Below are 19,459 nucleotides of genomic sequence, written 5' to 3' on the forward strand. Positions count from 1 at the left end.
AAGAGTTTTTGACGCTGTGCTCGAGCTTCTTGTCCACTTTGAGTAGGGCCTGTTTAGTGATCTTAAGTGTTGGGTTGTTCTTCTGTATTTGCTTGTTGGTGGTGAGGATACATATGGGATCTATGTTGTTCAGAATGGCTCTCTCTATTGAAAGCCATAAAAACTAAAGAAAACCTCTAGCATCTAGACATCTGGGAGAAGAAAAAGCTTTGTAACACCTGGATGTAACACGACTCTACCTCAAACGCACAAAACGAACACTCACAACAAATCTACCTCAGGGAGCCCACACGGACAGAGCAAACCGATAAGGTCACGCCATGACGGGATGTCTCGCACCGAGTAGGAGATTAAGACTGAAGAACCATAAAACTGTCTATATCCTTTATGCTATGTGCAACCAACCCACTGTAACAGCGCGACAAAAATCCCAGGGAATGTAGCGGAGTGGGAGGGACCTTGCTGTCGCACGCCTACAGTATGACATGTCAAGTCAGGGGGGTGGGAGGGGAGGGAGAGGAGGGAAGGGGAGTCAGTTTTGTTTGTCATGTCTGTCACGTTTGTCCTGTCCGGCTGGAAAGCCATGTCCGTACAGTTTATGTCTCTGTCAAAGCTCAAAACAAGTATACAGACAGACCTACCAGGCCCAAAATGACATCACAACGGGCTAACAAAAGCCTCAAAGGCAGACAGACCGCACACACTAAGCACAGGTCCGAAAACTGAGAAGGGCTTGAATCTATTAAACCACAAAGCCTACGGCACAGAATAGCTACACTATGCTGCAAACCGACCTCAAAGTTGTCTCCCTTAACGTGAAGGGCCTGAATCACCCGCTCAAAAGGAAAAAAGTACTTGACTACCTAGCAAAGACCAAAGGTGATATCATCCTGCTACAAGAGACTAAACTCTCAAAAGAGGAAGCGAACAAGATTAAGGAAAGATGGATAGGCCAGGTAGCCTGCTCACCGACAGTGAGCAAAAAGAGAGGGGTAATCACCCTGATAAACACAAAGAGCAGACTAACCATAGAAAAGGTACACCATGATAAGGATGGAAGACTACTGACCACACAGCTGAGGAGAGGAAAACATTCTAGTAACAAACATATATGCACCAAACACAGATGACACACTATTCTGGGACAACCTGACCATAGAATTGGAGACAAACCAGCCAAACGACTTGACTGTGCTAGTGGCCGACTTCCACCTTGTCCTAGATCCCACAATAGACAAGCAATCGACGTCGCTAACCCGGTCCCCAGCATCTCACAAAATCCTAAAGAACATATGCAACAGGTTCAACCTGGAAGACCCATGGCGCCTACAACACCCCGACACCAGAGACTATACCTTCTAATCCAACCCCCACAACTCCTACAGCAGAATAGATTACATCCTCATCTCAGGATCACACACACACCTGACAGAGCACACAACAGAAATTGTGGCACAAACAATCTCTGACCACTCGTGCATCAGCCTACACCTAACAGGCAGACACAATGAACACCTCACTCGCAGATGAAGATTCAATAATATAGTCATGGCAAGGCAAGAAGACAAAACTAGAATTGAGAAGGCCATCGATGACTATATCAAAGACATCGATACACCAGACATAGACCCAAAAAGCCTGTGGGACAGGCCTAAAGCGACTATCAGAGGCACGCTTTTAGAGATCAAAGCCAGAAGAGACAGGGAAGGTAAAGCACAGCTAGAGCTACTCGAAAAACGCATCAAGGAACTAGAAGCCAAGCACAGTGCAGACACCTCTAACACAACCGCGCTCATCAAGCTTACAAGCAAAAAATACTAGTTCAACAGAATCCTTAGTGAAAGGGCAGGTCTATGGATAAAAAAATACAAATAAATACATCTCTGTGAGGCAAACAAAGCAAGGAAGATCCTGGCATTATATCTCAAGCACAAACAAAGACAGCACTGCATATCAGCAATCACAGACGCAAACAACAAAACACACACCAGAAACAGAGAAATCCTACATACGTTCAGGGAATTCTTTCAAGAGCGATGACAAACTAGACCAACACAGGCTCAACCTAATCAAGATAACGGCAGAAGAAGCGGAGGCTCTAGGCCAAGACATAAAAACAAGCGAGATTACCAGTACCATTAGATCTCTATAAAGACAACAAAGCCCCAGGACCTGACGGGTACACAGCCCCCTTCTATAAAACCTCCCACTAACAACTACTCCCCGTCTTGACCAAAATCTACACCCACTGCAAAAGAATTGGAGAGGTAACAGAATCCATGTCAAACGCCAACATAATTGTCATACCTAAGGAAGGCAAAGATCACCAATGGGCCAAGAATTACCGCCCCATATCACTAATTAACCTAGACTGTAAAATATACGACAAAATCCTAGCGAATAGATTAAACAAAGTGCTTCCACAGCTAATTGGTAATTCACAAGTGGGATACCTGAAATCACGCATGTCCCACGACAACACAAGACTCCTCTGTCAGATCATAGAGCACTCCTCTACAACTGAAAACGCAACAGTGGCAATCACGCTAGACGCAGAAAAAGCCTTCGATAGGGTGTCATGGCAATTCCTAAAAAAAAGCATGCAAGCATACAGCCTGGGGCAACCCTTCATGAAGAAAGTCATGGCACTATACAAGAGCCCTAAGGCGCAAAATGTTGTTTCCGATCGTAAATTCCTGTAAAAAAGCAATAAGCATATGGTGATGTTTAGATGTTGTGCAACCTTTATTGCGAACATATTTGTGCCCCAGAAAAGATATAAAACATAAAATATGCTAACGAGCCTCCTGAGCAACTTCCCAGTCTTGCGACAAGAATGCTATAAGAACTCACACATCACAAAGACTAGGGCAGACTTCAGAAAGGCTAGTAAACACCTTTAACGCACGATCAGCATAGAAACATGCACTATTATAAACTTTGGTGGCTCATTTCTTAAGCAATTTGTTCACTTAACAGAAATGTATGCCTGACCCTCTTTCTCGTGAGCCAAAACACGCCCAGGAACACCTACCTTAGGCAAACATTTTTTTAAAAAGCACCAGTCTAGTCGCTCTCAAACACCAAAACAATTACCATTTATGCCACGCTATAATTCATAACTCTGCAAATCAAGCACTTCCCCCGATGGAGCATTCTCGTCACCCAGTAATGTTCGTCAGGGGGGAAAAGCACCTTATAAATGTATTTACAGTACAGTACACCTGTGCCCCCGAAACAATGGACATGTAAGCTGTTGCATCCCAGAACAAAATAAGAGAGTTGAAGGGGGGTCTGGTTGTGGGGCATGACTGCTTCTGTGACCTGGGGACGGTGAACCATGCTTTGTTCTCCCTACCCCCCACCTCCCATTCACACAGCCACCAGGAACTTCACCATCAAGTTAGCAAAAATGTTTAGAGTATCCTTCCAGTGGTCATATTTTATATTAGCAAAAGCTCAGGAATTCTTAACTCTGGAAAGAAAGGGTCAGCCAAACAGGAACACTGCTATAATAACTGGAATTCTGAGGTTTGAAAATAGCTCACCAGTGATCACATTCCACAGGTGTGATTAAGCTAGCACCTGACAGCCACCGTTGTGCTGATTACTCTACCCATTTTTGGCCTGCAAGATCTGGAATCTAAAGGATGTTGCCAATATTGCACAAGTGGCTGGAAGTCAGTCTATGGATATAGCAGTCCGAAAGCTAATTTAACACAGGAAGGTCTAACAGGTAGCTCACATAATGTTGGGCACAAGAGTGCAAAATTACACACACAACTATTTGAAAGCTTTAATGTGAAGTGGGATTTTCTAGGGTCATGTTCACTGAAACAAAGAGGAAATCTTGATAAGAAGTGTGTGAGAATGGCCTTTTTTTATATCAAAGAAAGTTAGTCACACTTGATGCAACGGCATTTGACAGCCCATTTCGCTTTTCAGTTAAAAAAAATATGTTGCTCGTGAAAGTTGCTCAGCTTTGACCTTTGCACTGCTTTACGTCATATCGTGCTCTCCCAAGCGCGTGGTAAACCTGGGCTATGGAGTGCAATGGATCACTCGGAGTACAGCAGTGTATTTCAGAGTCCACGAAAATGTAAAGGAATGCAGAACCTGAGCCTCTCCAGTTCAAAGCAATCGGTCTCGCCTTTGGGACCTTTTAAGTGTTTAAACACGCAGCACATTATCGCACATTACTGCACTAGACTGTGTGGCAGTGATTATGTGTCTGGCAGTAGATTTGGCAGCAGACAAGTGGACGTGGTGTTTGAGCTCTTGGGTGTGGTTTGAAGAAAAGTACATTAAATTATTGATACATTTTAATTACATTTGTTAAAAAGTGGAGCCTTCAAAGATGTCTGTGTACATGTGTGAAAATTAAAATGCATGTCCTTGTTATTATTTGATGTTCTCGCCAGCTTTTGATGTTTTACGCTGCTGTAGTTGACATAGGCGCAAAGAGCACGTGGATGGGGCTATCACCTGTTGTCAGTTATAGGACAGGGCGTGTGCCCTGATCAAAGTGACACATAGTCTCGCTCCAGGCACACGGACTGTGAGTAGGGCACTGGAAGCACAATCTGGACTCCAAAGGGGCCTGGAACCCCACTCTGAACTCCTCGGGAATATGAGGACCCAGGCTGTCCTATTGGACCTCAGTACATCAGACACCTGCAGAGGAGTTAGGAATGCTCAACGCAGACTAACAGCAGTGGTAAAACTTCATACAACTGTGAATTGACGTGCACCTTGAGGGGACGAACACTGGTGACCACCTAGAATCAAACCCCAGACTAGTGCCTGTCCCCTCAAGCCTGAACAGATGAAAACAGACCGCCGTGCACACAAGTGGAGCTCCGTGTGCTATCATGAACCTGGAGGCTTTGAAAGAGGGGAGGAGTTACCGCCGCCCTGCATTGTACAAAAGAAATGCAAAAAGCAAGGGTTAATCCCACATTGGCTTAAATCATTGCAACGCTTGCAGATTACAGAAGCAGCAGAGACCTGTGTAAACATCCCAGAGCCTAAGAGATAAGTAAAAGAATAGGAAAGGCAGATTTACTTCTGTCACATATCAAAGCACTAACTTGTGACATTTGTTCAAGAAAGGGAAAGAAAGTTTACTGAGCAAGGTTAAAGCCAATAGTTGTGAACTTTGTATAGCGAAGACCATTTCATGCTCACATAGTCACTAATGACATGGTAGAACAAGACGGAAGAAATGAAGACAAGAGGGGAGTAAAGAGAGGGCCATTAATAGCCTGTAGTGCATTCCCTACAAAGGCAAGGCACTGGAGAGAGAGAGAGGAGAACCTGAGAAAAGGAGGGCAGCCCAGCCCTAGCTAGAAAGAGGTGGGCGTGGAAAAAAGAGCGGCTTGTAGATGTGCACTGGGGAATCATGGGTGAAGGAACAATGGTGAGTTCCGGGAGGTGAAAGGGGGTGGGGGGGTATTTCAGCTCTGTAGAGAGGCAGGCATGGGCACAAGTGCATCACTATAGAGGGACACAGGGGACTCGTGGGTAAAGGAACCATGATGACGTTGGGGTAATGGGGGGCAGTGCAGATGTAGCTAGAGAGGTGGGCATGGGTACAAGTGACCCACTATAGAGGGACACGAGAATCACAAGTAAAGGAACGATGGTAGTGGTGAGATCCGAGGGATGAGGGAGGGGGCAATGAAGCTCTGAAGAGAGAGGGGCGGGGGTACAAGTGCACCACTTTAGACGGACACGGAGAATCATGGCAGGGCCGGCTTTAGCGCTGGTGGTGCCCTGTGCAACAATGTCTGTTGGCGCCTTCCCTCCCCCCAATGACCACCTCTGCCAAGGATTACCTCACTAGCACCCTTTAACAGTGCCCCTCAAGTCACCATAACCACTGTCTCTCAGATACATTTAGTTTTTTATAGCTCCACTCACACCAGTGTAAGGTGTCGCAGGACTTTACATCACACACACACATTGCAAAGAGACGACCATACATGTGTAAATCAGTGTGTAGGAAATGTTACATTATACAGGACTACAAGGTGTAGTGTAGGAGTAATATGTCATCTATCATGGTAGGTAATATAGTTTGCGTCCTTATTCTGGAAAACCACAAATTCTGAATTTAAAATGTAACATCATTGTTATGGGTTCTCTTTAACAATAAGAATTGTTTTCAACCCAAATGAACCCTTTTCACAAGATTAGGATGATTAAAGACTGGGCAAAAAAAGCATGTAGGTCTAATATATACCTTGCAGTTTGCAGGCAGCTCTTTGATGAGGTAATAACTCAAACTTCTACATTAGGATTTTTTTTTTTTTATGGACATATTTTACTGTGTCAAGTACCACATAAAAAGCAGAACGCTTTAACCCAGAAGACTTCTGCCACAGTGTACATTGCAGGATCATGGCATTGACATTTAGATTACATATACTAAACAAAAAAAACAAGAGAAAAGAAACATTGTAACCCCCAGTTGCACTATTCCCTTTCCACATTTTGAACGCCACTCCAACACCCACTCCAATATGTGAAGTCCATCATCATATATGTGATCCCTCATTTGACAGAATTGAATGGTTAACTCAGAATCGTGGCCTCTGCTGGAGGCACTGTCTCCAGATAGAGTCCCCGGTAATTCGCCCATCTCTTCCAAATCTTGGGGTGTTTTTGCGTGCATCCCCTGGCTTTGAATATTGGATTCCCCAGCCCCATACTGAAGTTTAGACCATTCTTCCACACAGACAATGAGGGTAGAGCCTCTGCCTTCCATATCCTTGCAATATCCCTTTTAGCCAATGTGAGTCCTAACAACAGGGAGAGGTGTGGCGCCGCGGCCAGGCCGACTGACGCTGGAATCTGGGGACCACGGTTCGATCCCTGGCTCCGGCGGCAGGTTTGCCCAGCACCATGTGACTCTGGGCAATAGCTCGCTTAATCTTCCCGACGGCCCCCAGCGCCTAGAGACCCTTACGGGTGATTGTGCGCTTTACAAATGTGGACTTTACTTTACTTTACTTTAACAACAGGAGATGTCGTTTGTAGATATTGCCTCCTATACCCTCCATTACATGCCAAAGTACTAATTTTGGCAAGGTGGGAATGTGCCACCCCAAGACCTCTGCAAGGCAGGCCATGACGCTTTTCCAAAATCTCGTTAGTGCTATGCAGTGCCAGACTGTGTGGAACAGGGTTCCCACCTCCCACTCGCACCTTAGGCATGTCGGAGATGACACTAGGCCTGCCCTCCAATGCCCAACTGTATTATAGTACACCCGATGTAAGTATTTAAATTGGATGAGGCGTAATCACATCGCAATCGCCACCTCTCGTGGGGAGGCCGGTGCCTCTGTCTAATCGTCCTCGTCCAGTGGGCCGAGATCTCCCTCCCACGCCTCTCTAAGTTTCTGTAACATGGTTGAACTATTTGTCACTGGGATTGGTAGATTTTGGATATTTGGTGGTCTTGTAGGTCTACTATAAACACTTTGGCTTCGATGGGGCTGAACTCAGGGAGGGCTTCCAACCCCGCAATGCTGTGCAGATAACATGTTTGAATTGGAGGTATCTATAAAATTGGGTCTTTGGCATCTGAAACTCCTCCTGGAGGTCCTGGAAAGACTTCAGTACCATGCCTTGCATAACATCCCCTAAGGTAGAGATACCAATATTGTCCCAGGCACGAAATCCAGACCGAGCTACCAAGTGCAGAAGGTGCCCATTATGCTACAGTGGTGTCTCCCCTGGCAATTTGTTCCACCACCCCACATTGCGGAGAGCCTGCTTCAACATCTGGAACACCATCTTTGTAGCCGGCGGCAGGGAGTTACAGAGGGGTGTTTAGATAGCTCTCCTGAGGCGGAAGCCGGGAGTCACATTTGGATATATTTTTAAAAAATTGCCAATTTGCACTACTGTGATTTTAAAACTTTTGTGCTTACTTGCTGTTGTTTTATTGCTGCTCTTGGGTCTTGGGGTTACCTTGCACAGCGGTCCCAGCGCTGTTGCAGGGAGGGTCACTACAGTGACGCCATCACCCTCGAGACGATAGGCCACTCCCCCCCACAGCAAGCCACGCCCCTTCTTGGGACTACAAAGCGTCACGCTGAACCACGAGCCGGCGTTTAGATAGCTCTCCTGAGGCGGAAGCCGGGAGTCACATTTGGATATATTTTTAAAAATTGCCAATTTGCACTACTGTGATTTTAAAACTTTTGTGCTTACTTGCTGTTGTTTTATTGCTGCTCTTGGGTCTTGGGGTTACCTTGCACAGCGGTCCCAGCGCTGTTGCAGGGAGGGTCACTACAGCGACGCCATCACCCTCGAGACAATAGGCCTCGCCCCCCCACAACAAGCCACGCCCCTTCTTGGCACTACAAAGCGTCGCGCTGAACCACGAGCCGGCGTTTAGATAGCTCTCCTGAGGCGGAAGCCGGGAGTCACATTTGGATATATTTTTAAAAATTGTCAATTTGCACTACTGTGATTTTAAAACTTTTGTGCTTACTTGCTGTTGTTTTATTGCTGCTCTTGGGTCTTGGGGTTACCTTGACAGTGGTCCCAGCGCTGTTGCAGGGAGGGTCACTACAGCGACGCCATCACCCTCGAGACAATAGGCCACGCCCCCCACAACAAGCCACGCCCCTTCCTCTTCTTTTCCAATAAGAATGCCCACTACCCGGAAGCGCAGCGGACGAGCGGCGCGCCAAAGGCAAGCCCGTGTGCGCCCGTCCGCGACCAGGCCGCGGCGAGCGGGGGCCTCTCTGCCCAACTCACCATAAGCCATGGGGCTTCCCCTTCACTATACTCCCGGGAGACTCTGCTTAACCTGAGTGAGTATGCGTATGAGGGACACTTTTCATTTGCTGACACTGCTTTCCCTTTGAATGACTTTGCGATCAGGGGTCTGTTAACGGGCGGACTTCTTAATGTAAGATCATTGCCGAAGCATGCTGCTGAAATTCAACTATTAATAGAAACTTATCAGTTAGATGCTCTTTTTTGTACCGAGACGTGGACCCACTCTGACTGTGAAATCGAACTTGACTGGGCCTGTCCGCAGGGTTATAAAATCCTGCATTTACCCAGACCCAAAGGTCGGGGGGGTGGGGTAGGAATTATCTATAGAGCCTCCTGGCACGTTAACACCCTAGAGATGGACCCGGTCATTGGGACTGAGCTCCTCGGCCTCTCAATTAACAGTCACATAGGAGTTACCTTCACGGTAATCATCTGTTATCGCCCACCGGGGGCCTTCAATGCCCAGCATCAACAATCGCTACTTACTTCTCTCTCCAATATGGCGACTTCACACAATAAGCTAATTATCTTAGGGGATTTTAATCTATGGCCAAATGGCCCTTTAGATACTGGACTGCACAATCGTTTGCTCTCTTGTGAGAGCGTGGGGCTGCAACAACTAGTCAAGGAACCCACTCATAGAGCAGGGCATCGACTTGATCTTATTTTCTCCACCCCTCAGCTAGTACATTTGAATGATATCCTGCCCATGGGCTGGACTGACCATTCTCTCCTTAACTGTAAGGGAGTTAAATTTCCGGCACGCAGTACCTCCTCTGAATTTATCTACAGAGACTGGAAAGCTCTGGAAAGGCGGAGAACTACTGGTGCCGTGTTCCAAGTGGAGGATAGTTTCTCTCCAAATTGTCCAGCTGAAGATAACTATGAGGCCTTTTGTCTTAGGATATCGACAACTATTGACTCCCTAGCTCCACTAAAAAAATGTAAGCACAAGGGTAGAGTATCAGCTCCTTGGTTTGATGATTCTTTAAAAGTCCTTAAACTGGCCTGTAAGCAGGCTGAGAGAAAATGGAGACAGGGTTACCTTGATGCTAACAAGCAACTCTGGAAAACCAAACTTTTGGAATACAAAACTGCGATTATGAAATCCAAATCCGCTTACTTTTGTTCCACAATTTGTACAGCCGCCAACAGTTCCAAAATAATTTTCCAGATTCTGAACAGCCTTACCCACCCTGACTGCGCTAAAAAATCAATCCCTCCCACACAACCCCTGTGCGACAATCTTGCGCTGTTCTTCAAAGAAAAAATCGAGACTATCATTCGAAACCTGAGCGTCTCCCCCACATTGGTCGGCCCCACCGGCCCTGAGGGCGTCATCATTGATTATGGAGCAGCGAGCCCTGGGTGCCAGCCTATGGACTGCTTGTGGGAGTTTCCCTCCATTACTGAGGTGGAATTTGGCAGACTGGCTCAAGGGATTTCCTCGGGCTCTCCTCTCGACCCCATTCCCCCTAAAAACTGGAAGGCATCCGGAGAGGAACTTTTTCCTACTCTCTGCAGGATTTGCAATCAATCTCTGAGCAGTGGCCTAGTTCCTGCCCCCTGGAAGCAGGCTCTCATTAGGCCACTGTTGAAGAAACCCTCTCTGAATCCAGAGTGTCTACAGAATTATCGACCAATCTCCCTGTTACCATTCCCGGCAAAAATTGCCGAGCGCTGGGTGAGCTCGTGTCTCTCCAAACATCTGGAGCGGAATCATTTCCTGGACGAAATACAATTCGGCTTTCGTCCAGCCCATGGCACTGAAACAGCTCTACTTACTGCCATGGAGGACCTTCGTATGCGTGCAGACAGGGGCCAGGCAGTAGCCTTGATCCTGTTGGACCTGTCTGCCGCATTCGATACGGTCAATCACGTGATTCTATTGGAGAGACTAAGAGAGGCCGGGGTGGGCCGCACTGCCCTGCATTGGTTTCACTCCTTCCTGCGGGATAGGAAGCATGATGTGTCCCTCCCCCGTTTCAATCGGCCTTCTCCTCGGTGATCCATGGGGTGCCCCAAGGCTCGTCCATCAGCCCGATTTTATTTAACGTCTACCTAAGACCACTGATTACGTTAATAAAATCCCACAGGCTAAAAGCAATTAACTATGCCGACGACACTCAGCTCATCCTCTCTTGGGAGGGTGAGGAATCGATTCCTTTGGAGTCGTTTCATGACTGTCTGCGAGACACGGCTGGCTGGCTACACAATAACTCCCTACAGTTCAACGCCTCCAAAACCGAGGTGCCGGAAGTCGGATTCCTCGCCCGTTCCCGGCGGAGTTTTGGCCCCCTGATACCCTGGAAAAGCCACAGCCGGTCACCACCGTTCGCAATCTGGGTGTTATGATGGACAACAAACTCAGCATGGAAGCCCAGGTTGCGAAAACAGTGTCCACCTGCTCTGCCCTTATTCGCTCACTTCGTAAGATCTTGCCACTCCTTCCCTCACGGGCCCGGGCCTTAATAGCCAGGTGCACCATTCTTAGTCGCCTTGACTATTGCAATGCGCTGTTGCTCGAGGCCCCGTCTGTGCTGCTAGACAGACTCCAAAGAGTTCAAACAGCCGCTGCCAAACTGGCCCTGGGCTGGCCTAGGAGATCCTCGGCCACTGCGGCAATGGCCGAGCTTCATTGGCTCCCCATGAAACAGCGAGTTGCTTTGAAATCTCTCTGTCTTGTTTTTAAAGCTTTGCATGGAGTCGGGCCCGGCCCCTTGCAATCTATGTTTGACTGGTACATTCCAACCAGAGCCCTCCGATCTACAACGGCCTGTCTTGTCAAAGTGCAGAGATTTAAAAAAGCCAGGACAGGAGGAAGATCTTTTAGGGTTGCAGCAGCTAAACTGTGGAATAGCTTGCCTTTGGATGTCCGTCAAACAAATGAACTTCTCCCTTTTAGGAAACGGGTCAAAACTTGGCTGTTTACAAAATGTTAACTGCTGATTATTCAACTGTTGTCTCCCAGTGCATCTTTCTTAGGAGTTATTCTCAGCGCCAGGATACCTGTAAGGTGACAGCTGCGCTATATAAATGTTTTAAATAAATATAATATAGTGTGCAATGTATGATTCCCCATACATTTTCGCTCAACTTCACATGCGGGATCCCTCCTGTCACCGTACCATTATTCATTCAATATCAGGAGGTGTGAAGCCATGTAATATGACTGAACGTCTGAGGTAGCTAACCCCCCCACAGTACTTTGACAGAAAGCATGTTTGCAGCGCAACCCTGGATGCCCCTTCCACCCATAAAAAGTGACCCAGAGCCGAACTGACCTGCCGAAAACATTGAGGCAAAACTGGGTATGGATAATTCTGCAAGTGGTACAGTAAGCGTGGCAGCTATACCATCTTAAAGATTGCCGACATACAATACAGGGAAAGGGGCATATGTGATCATGTTTTTAACTCCTTGTGACCCGTTCATGATTCGAGGCAGCATCGGTCCCGTCTTGTTGATGTTCATTAAAAAGAATAGCACGTCATCGGCACATAGCTCAATGCCGTCCGAAATCCCCATTGCCCATTCAAAACTCGCCACTTGTACATCCATCCTCACCCATGCCGCCAGGGGCTCCATTGCCAACGCAAAAAGGTATGGCGACAGAGGGCATCCCTGACGTGTCTCTTCCAATGTGGAATGTGAAGGAAGTTGGGTCAGCTATGCGCACCGATGCCAACAGATCTGTATATAAACATTTCAAATACGACAAGAAGCATGGACCAATGTTCAGGCGATTTAGCAGCGCAAACAGATAAACCTAACTAAGGGAGTCGAATGCCCTATCCATATCTGCCAATAATAGTGCAGCAAGCTCTCCCAACCCCCAGATAGTGGCAATAGCGAAGTGTGCACGACGTATATTGTGACGCGTCACTCTCTGGGGCATAAATCTGGCCTGGACGGGATGGACCAATGCTATGAAATGAGATTGGAGACGGTTGGCCAGTGCTTTGGCCAATACTTTTGACTCCGCATTCAATAAGGAGATGGGGCGATTGGAGGCGTACTTGTCTGAAGGTCGGCCCGGCTTGTGAAACACAACCACTTCTGCGTGCCTCCAGTCTCTCAGAAGATGGCCTCACTCTCTTGCTTCATTCACTCCCCTGAGAAAGTGGGGACCCAGTTTCGAGTATTATTAGTTTTTTAATTCACAGGGAAAGCCATTGGGACCCGGTGCTTTCCCAGAGTTAAAATCTCCTAGTGCTGCACTCAGCTCCTCCACCGATCACGGGAGATCTAGCTCCATGCGGGCTGCATCGGAAAGAACCTGGGCTGGTAAATATCCTATGAACGGATGTATCATGTCTTCCTGTAGGAATTCTTTAAGGGTGTAGAGCTCTGTGAAATAGATCGCAAAGTTCTCTGGATTAGCAGAGGGGTCCCCAAGAATCTCTCCATTTGGGACTGGTATACTGGGGAGAACCTGGGGGCTCAAGGCTCCCTGGCACAATCTATGGAGGAGCTTGCTTGATTTATCCCTCCACTGATATATCCTACTGTGAGTGGCCAGCCACACCAAGCGGGTTCATCTATCAGGAGGTCGGCGTGTGTCTGAAGCGCCAGTAGCAACTGACGGCGCACCTGACTTGCTCCCTCTTCCCTAGTGCTGTGCACGGGTTTCATCAGATTTGTCTCTGATTCCAACAGCGATTCCCTCCGAGCTCTACTTGACGCGGAACAAAACAAGATATCAACCCCCCCCCCGTATAGTGGGTTTCATCGCCTCCCGCAGGGTCTCAGCCTCGTCTATCGATCCCACATTATGGTCCAAATATTGTACAATTGTCTGCTCCATATGGTTTATATATTTCTCATCCTGCAAGTTCCAGGGGGAAAGACACCATCTAAAAGGTGGCCTCGCAGTGCCCATCTGAAATGTTAGGATGAATGGGGAATGATCTGATAGCCCTCCCGGGAGGATCTCCACTGCCCTCACCCTACTAACAGTACCTAATGGCAACAAGATATTATCCAGCCGGGAATACGAGTCATGCACTGCCGATAGATATGTATAGCCCTGTTCCTCAACCACAAAACCGACCCCATGGGTTTGCCCAACCCAATCCTATTACCAGGGAGCATAATTTGGTAATTTGGCGAACACCAGAGTAACCCCCGGGTCTCCACCTATCTCTAGTCATGTCATGTCATCATTCCAATCACCCCCTATCATAGCCAGTCCTTCTGGTATGTCCGCCCACAGGGTCATAAGTTGCTCAACCAGCCCCCATGACAACTGCGGGGGGCATAGTCACATCCCAATACCACCTGCTCCACGTATATGGTACCCCTGACAAAGACATATATCCCCTGGGTATCCGTCCACGTCTTGGAATGCTTGTATGGAACCCTCCGCTGTATTAGAATTGCAACCCCAAGGGACCCCCTTGTGAACCCAGAGTGAAACACCTGAATATACCCATATCGATGGAGGCAAAATGCCTTTGTTCCCTGTAAGCGGGTCTCTTGCAGCATTAGGATATCTGCGCGATCACGTTTGGCCTGCAGAAGTATAGCCCCTCTTTTCACTTTGTCCAATGCCCCTCTAACATTCCAGCTCACTATCAAGAGTTCCCCGAAGTGGGTCTGCCTCTTATCTGTCGGGACTGCCATCGATGAATCTTGTAGCATTAGTATGTAGAAGAAGGAGTGACCAATGTGTGGGTAGTGTCGCTAACCAACCGCGTCGTAGTGCAACCTGGAAACGTAAACACCCCAAATTCCCCCCGCCCCAATACCTCAAAACCACTGAAGTATCTGTCACGGTTGAGGCAGCCTGCGGACCACAATGGGAGTACCTGACCCACCCCGCCAATGGATCCCAAATACCCAACCCATAGTCAATGGATGTTCCCTCTGTCAAGTGAGTGTTGCCAAAGGTACAAGCCCCTCCTTGTGCGCTGCAAACTTAAATAGTTTGTATCTGCAACCCCCTGCCTGTGGGATTCCCAGAGCGAGTACGAGGTGGAAGTCTTTTGCTGAGACATCAATGTAGACCTGCTAGGATCACTACAGGATTTGGATCGACGTCTGGACCTTGATCTTCTGTTTCCTTTAGCTTTGGGCTTGAGTGGTGTCCGAACCACATCGCTAGAGGATAAGTCTGATTTCCCCCTGGGCGGCGTGCGGGCCGGACCTTTACCGTCTCATCTGTCCATTTGAAGACATCCTCCGGTGATTCAAAAAAGATAGTTCACGACTGGTACACCACCCCCACACTAGCAGGATACAATAGAGCATATGAGAGTTTTAGCTCCCGTAGGCGGGTTTTGGATGCTAAGAAAGACTGCCGCTTCTGCTGGATATCCGTCTGTATTTCAGAAACACGAGGATGTGGGCATTGTCATAAGTCAGGGGCTCTTTGGCTCTGGCCTGTTTTAGGGTCACATCTCTGTCGTGGTAATTTGATAATTTAGCAATGACGTGCCTCGGTCTAGCGCCTGGGGGCGGCTTCAGCATTAACACTCTGTGAGCCCATTCTATGACAAAAAAGCGGGACATGGACTCCGGTGAGAGCCAGGTGGTGAGCCATTGGGTCAGAAACACTTCCATGTCCTCCCCCTCTTCGCAGCCATCGGGAAAGCCCACAAAGCGTAGATTGTTCCTCCTAGCTCTGCCTGCCGTATCTTCCACCCGTGTCGCCAGGGCCCACTGAACCGCTTCCATAGAGGCTACTTTTTTTCTGCAGCGTGGTGACTGAGTCTTCCACCTCAGAGATCCTGGTCTCGGTAATACGCTCCACCGCATTACATAGATCTTGCCGGAGAAGCTATATTAGGATTTTGACTTATAAACAACAAGTTATAAAAGGAGCTCTCTTACAGAAGCATTTACACACAGATCTATTTACATTATATGCACTTTGTTATCTGGATAATACACGTTCTTAGCCGCAGGCATTTTAACCCTCTGCACTACCTTAGTATGAGTCAGACTTCCCGAAGACAAACCTATGGTCTCTTTACAGAAGACTAATCACCAGAGTTAGCATGACATTTAAATGGATGTCTGAAAATTGCTGGAGGCCAGGAACACGGAAGCAGGTGCTTCTAAAAGGAAAATATACATTTTATAAAATGACGGCCCCACCCCAAGGTCAATGCCTGGTGCGGTGGCACTGATTACACCGCCCTAGAGCCGGTGTACCGTAGTTTCAATCTTCCTATCGGGCTGATCTTCCCCCTCGTTTGTGCGCATGCGTATCAGTAGGCGCATGCGCAGGAAGCCCTTTTTGTAAGTACAGGTATTTTCGATCTCCCCCGTTCTGCCTTTTTTAGTGCGCATGCGTGTCATTTCACGCTTGCGCACGAAGTAATTTTTCATTCCGTTTGAAGCTCCCGCGGCAGCGTTACCACCATTGCCAGTTGTGCTCCCCAGCTGCAGTCTTTTTTAGTGCGCATGCGTGTCATTTCACGCATGCGCAGTAAGTCCTTGTTATTCCATTTGAAACTCCCGGGGCAGTGATAGTGGCAGTTAACCAGCTTGTGACCGCGGCGCGTTGCTGGACGAGGACCGGACTTTCATCCCTTGAGAAGCCCAGCTAGAGGACAGGAGAGGCTGCTTCAGGTACTGCGCGTTGTGTAATTTATCGGTCATTAAGAGGCTTTGTTATAAACGCATCTAACTGTGCTCACCACTTTCTTGTCAGTGGGCCGTGTAGCTGAAGGCCCCTGGGGCTAGGCAGGCAACCCAGAAGCGGTCGAGCCCCTCTGAGATTATTTATTTCATGCATTCTTATAAAGCGCGGACTTTACCCGAAGGTGTCAGAGTGTGTGATGGCACTCCCCTCGGCCCGGAGAGCACACATGGCAGCCTCAGACAAAGAGGACGTCCCCCCTGGAGGCACAGCCTTAAATACCTGCCAGATAAGATTCGGTTTCGTTTACCCCTGGACACTCCAGAAACCGCAACTTAAGCCAGTCTGGACCCTCCTCAAAACCAGCCCCCAGAGTGATGCTTGGTCACATGGCGCAACTAAGGGAGCCCCTCCTCTAGGCGAGTGGGGCTCCTGCTCATAGTGTGCGCACAACGTGACACACTCCTCACCATCACTGCCAACATCCATCACACCCCACTTCTTGCCACGCCCATAAAGTCACATAATGCGGTTATATTGTCTAGGGCGTAGATTTTATTCACTTCAAGCAGGATAATTCAAGACAACCACTACATGGATATAAGTAAACTACTTGGATACACAGAATATACATGTTGCACCCTCTAGTGATATTTTCATGTCAAAGGCACTAAGATATTAAAATAATTATTACATTTCAGCAAAGCATTAAGCTGTCCATCCTCATGAAAACACTACTGCGCACATTCTGCCGGCAGGCCACAATGTGCTACAGCAAACAGTTGCATTATCTGAACCATAGCATGGCATAACGCCCAGGCTCTCAGAGGTACCTGAACAATGTCAAACTTTCCAGCACACACCTATCAAATACATCAAGACATTAGAATTGTCATCACAGGTGAGCATAGCCTTATGTTGTTCGTAGTCTTGACACCTCTGCTGCGCACCTTGTGCCGGCAGGCCACAGCGTGCTGCAACAAACAGTTACCTTACTTGAAATCCAGGGCACCGCATAGCGCACCGGCCCTCCGAGGTGCCTGAACACAGGCAGTTTCCCCAAGATTCATCTCAGTCCTTAAGTGACGTGTTCGAGCAGTAGCGTTGAGGACCACCGGCAGGCCGGTCCCCTTTTTTACCGCCAATCCATTGCACACATCAATCCTACCCCGTCTTGGGGTCCATCCAGTCACTCAACCTCCTTTGTTGAGCATGCCCCTTCGTTGTTAACTGTCAGCGCTCCGCCACAGGGCGAGAAGCTACCCGGCGCACACGCCCTCCCCCCCCACCGGCGTTGACTGTGCTCCCGAATAGCCCCCAAGATTGTATGGATGAATATCTCTATTCCTTTTGTCGAAAGGTGCTCACCATTGTGATGGAACAGTTCAGTAGACCCCGGATGAAGCAATCTATGCTGTATTGTCCCCATTGAAGGGCCACGTAAGAGTTTATGTATTGAAGAATTCAATTTCCGCACAGAGTCATTAATGGCCTTCACCGAGGCCCTACCCAGCCAGAACGACCTTGGTATCACCTCTGACCACAATATCAATGTAGTAGGTAGATAATTTCGAATCCTAGCCAGGACTGAAAACAAGGCCTCTCGAACTCCTAGTCTGCCTAAAGGCAACATGTCATTCCCGCCCACATGAATCACCAAAATGTCCGGGCGAGGCATCTCTCCGGATTCTACCGCTTGTTGTAGGTGTACCAAAAGATCCTGTAACCGTAGTTCCCGTACCCCAAGCCAGTGATGTGTAAACCCAGCCGCCCCTTGTGCTGCCTCCATACCGGACCCATGAAATTGCTGCTCCGCACTGCAAATCAAGGAATGCCCACACCAACAAATATGCACTGTTTTGCGGGAAACAACTGCAACAGAGAGAGAATTGGTGTTAAGACCAAGATTGAAGGCACCCTGAGCACCACTTCTTTCCTTAAACAAGACTTGGCCGGACATACCGATGAAAACAATCTGACTGCCAACGACCCACTTTTTTGATTGCATCTGCTGTCAATCCCATTGCTGCTGCTGTGGTGGCCGCCCCTATGCGAAAAGAATGGGAGCTAAACTGCGTGGAATCCTCACCTAGATGTGCCAACGCTTTCCTAGAAACCTGGGTAAACTGATACTTTGTCATTGGCACGCCATCTTTGTGCACTAGAAGCCTTGTTGAGTGGACCACCGGGCGTACTTTAAGATATTCCCGTGTCAATGCTACTGGACAATATGCAACTTGAGGAGCCGCAAACAATTTCACCCAAGTGCCTCTCCCGCAAGAGTCTGTCTTTGACCGCTGGATCCTTATGTGGACTGCCCCTTCTTCTAGAATGACATCTGCCAGGCCTAACCCACCTCCCCCCTGTTTGGATGCTGCCACCAGCTCAGAGACACGTAACGCCCCAAAAAAGGCGAGCGAGTAAGCCAGACTGAATAGCTTTACCTCATATTGACACCGGCACACCGACTGTAAGGCCCCGACAAGCCTACCCAACCTTTCAACATTTATAGGTCGCCTAGTGTCTCGTGCTCCCGGTGCCAAACGCTCCCAACCCCTAATGGCCTTTTGCACCCTAAAATCTTTAGTAGGATCCCTAACACCATGCAAACCTGCGAAGAAAGCAATGGCAGACATCTGCCTCCGCACTAATGAGAGTGACCTTCCCTGCTCCTTCTGGCCCACCAGAAAACCCAACACAGCTTCTGGTGTGAAACGTTTTTGCTCCGTGTCTGCTCTGAATGTCGCGTTGTACACCCCCCAAGCCCTCTCGTACATACGTTTTGTCTGGGGTGCCAATGCTGCTGTAATTAGGTCTGCGGCAATGGGGCACCAAGCCTCCATAACTTCTCTGGGAACTCTGCCATCACTTCGTCTGCCTGCGGCCACCGTGCCCTGAACTCTGCCATCTTAAATCGAGACAAAGCGTCAGCCACTGTATTATCCACACCAGGTACATGTTTGGCAGCAAAATGCATGTTATGCAAGAGACACAAGCGAACAAGCGTCTTCAACAACCGCAGAACCATGGGGCATCTTGCACTCTGATTATTAATGGCCAACACCGCAGACATGC

The 19,459-nt window shown here is 48.2% G+C and overlaps 1 long non-coding RNA gene across 1 annotated transcript in view; it reads left to right on the plus strand.

Moving 5' to 3' along the window:
- Positions 1-16,172: 16,172 nt before the first annotated feature.
- LOC144819391 (uncharacterized) overlaps positions 16,173-19,459 on the plus strand; it is a 75,961-nt gene continuing 72,674 nt past the window's right edge. The window contains exon 1 of the long non-coding RNA XR_013607336.1: positions 16,173-16,374. This is a non-coding gene — a long non-coding RNA (uncharacterized LOC144819391). The remainder of the gene's footprint in view (positions 16,375-19,459) is intronic.

Source organism: Lissotriton helveticus, chromosome 2_1 (genome assembly GCF_964261635.1).
Source record: "Lissotriton helveticus chromosome 2_1, aLisHel1.1, whole genome shotgun sequence".
In the NCBI taxonomy this organism is placed as follows: Eukaryota; Metazoa; Chordata; class Amphibia; order Caudata; family Salamandridae; genus Lissotriton; species Lissotriton helveticus.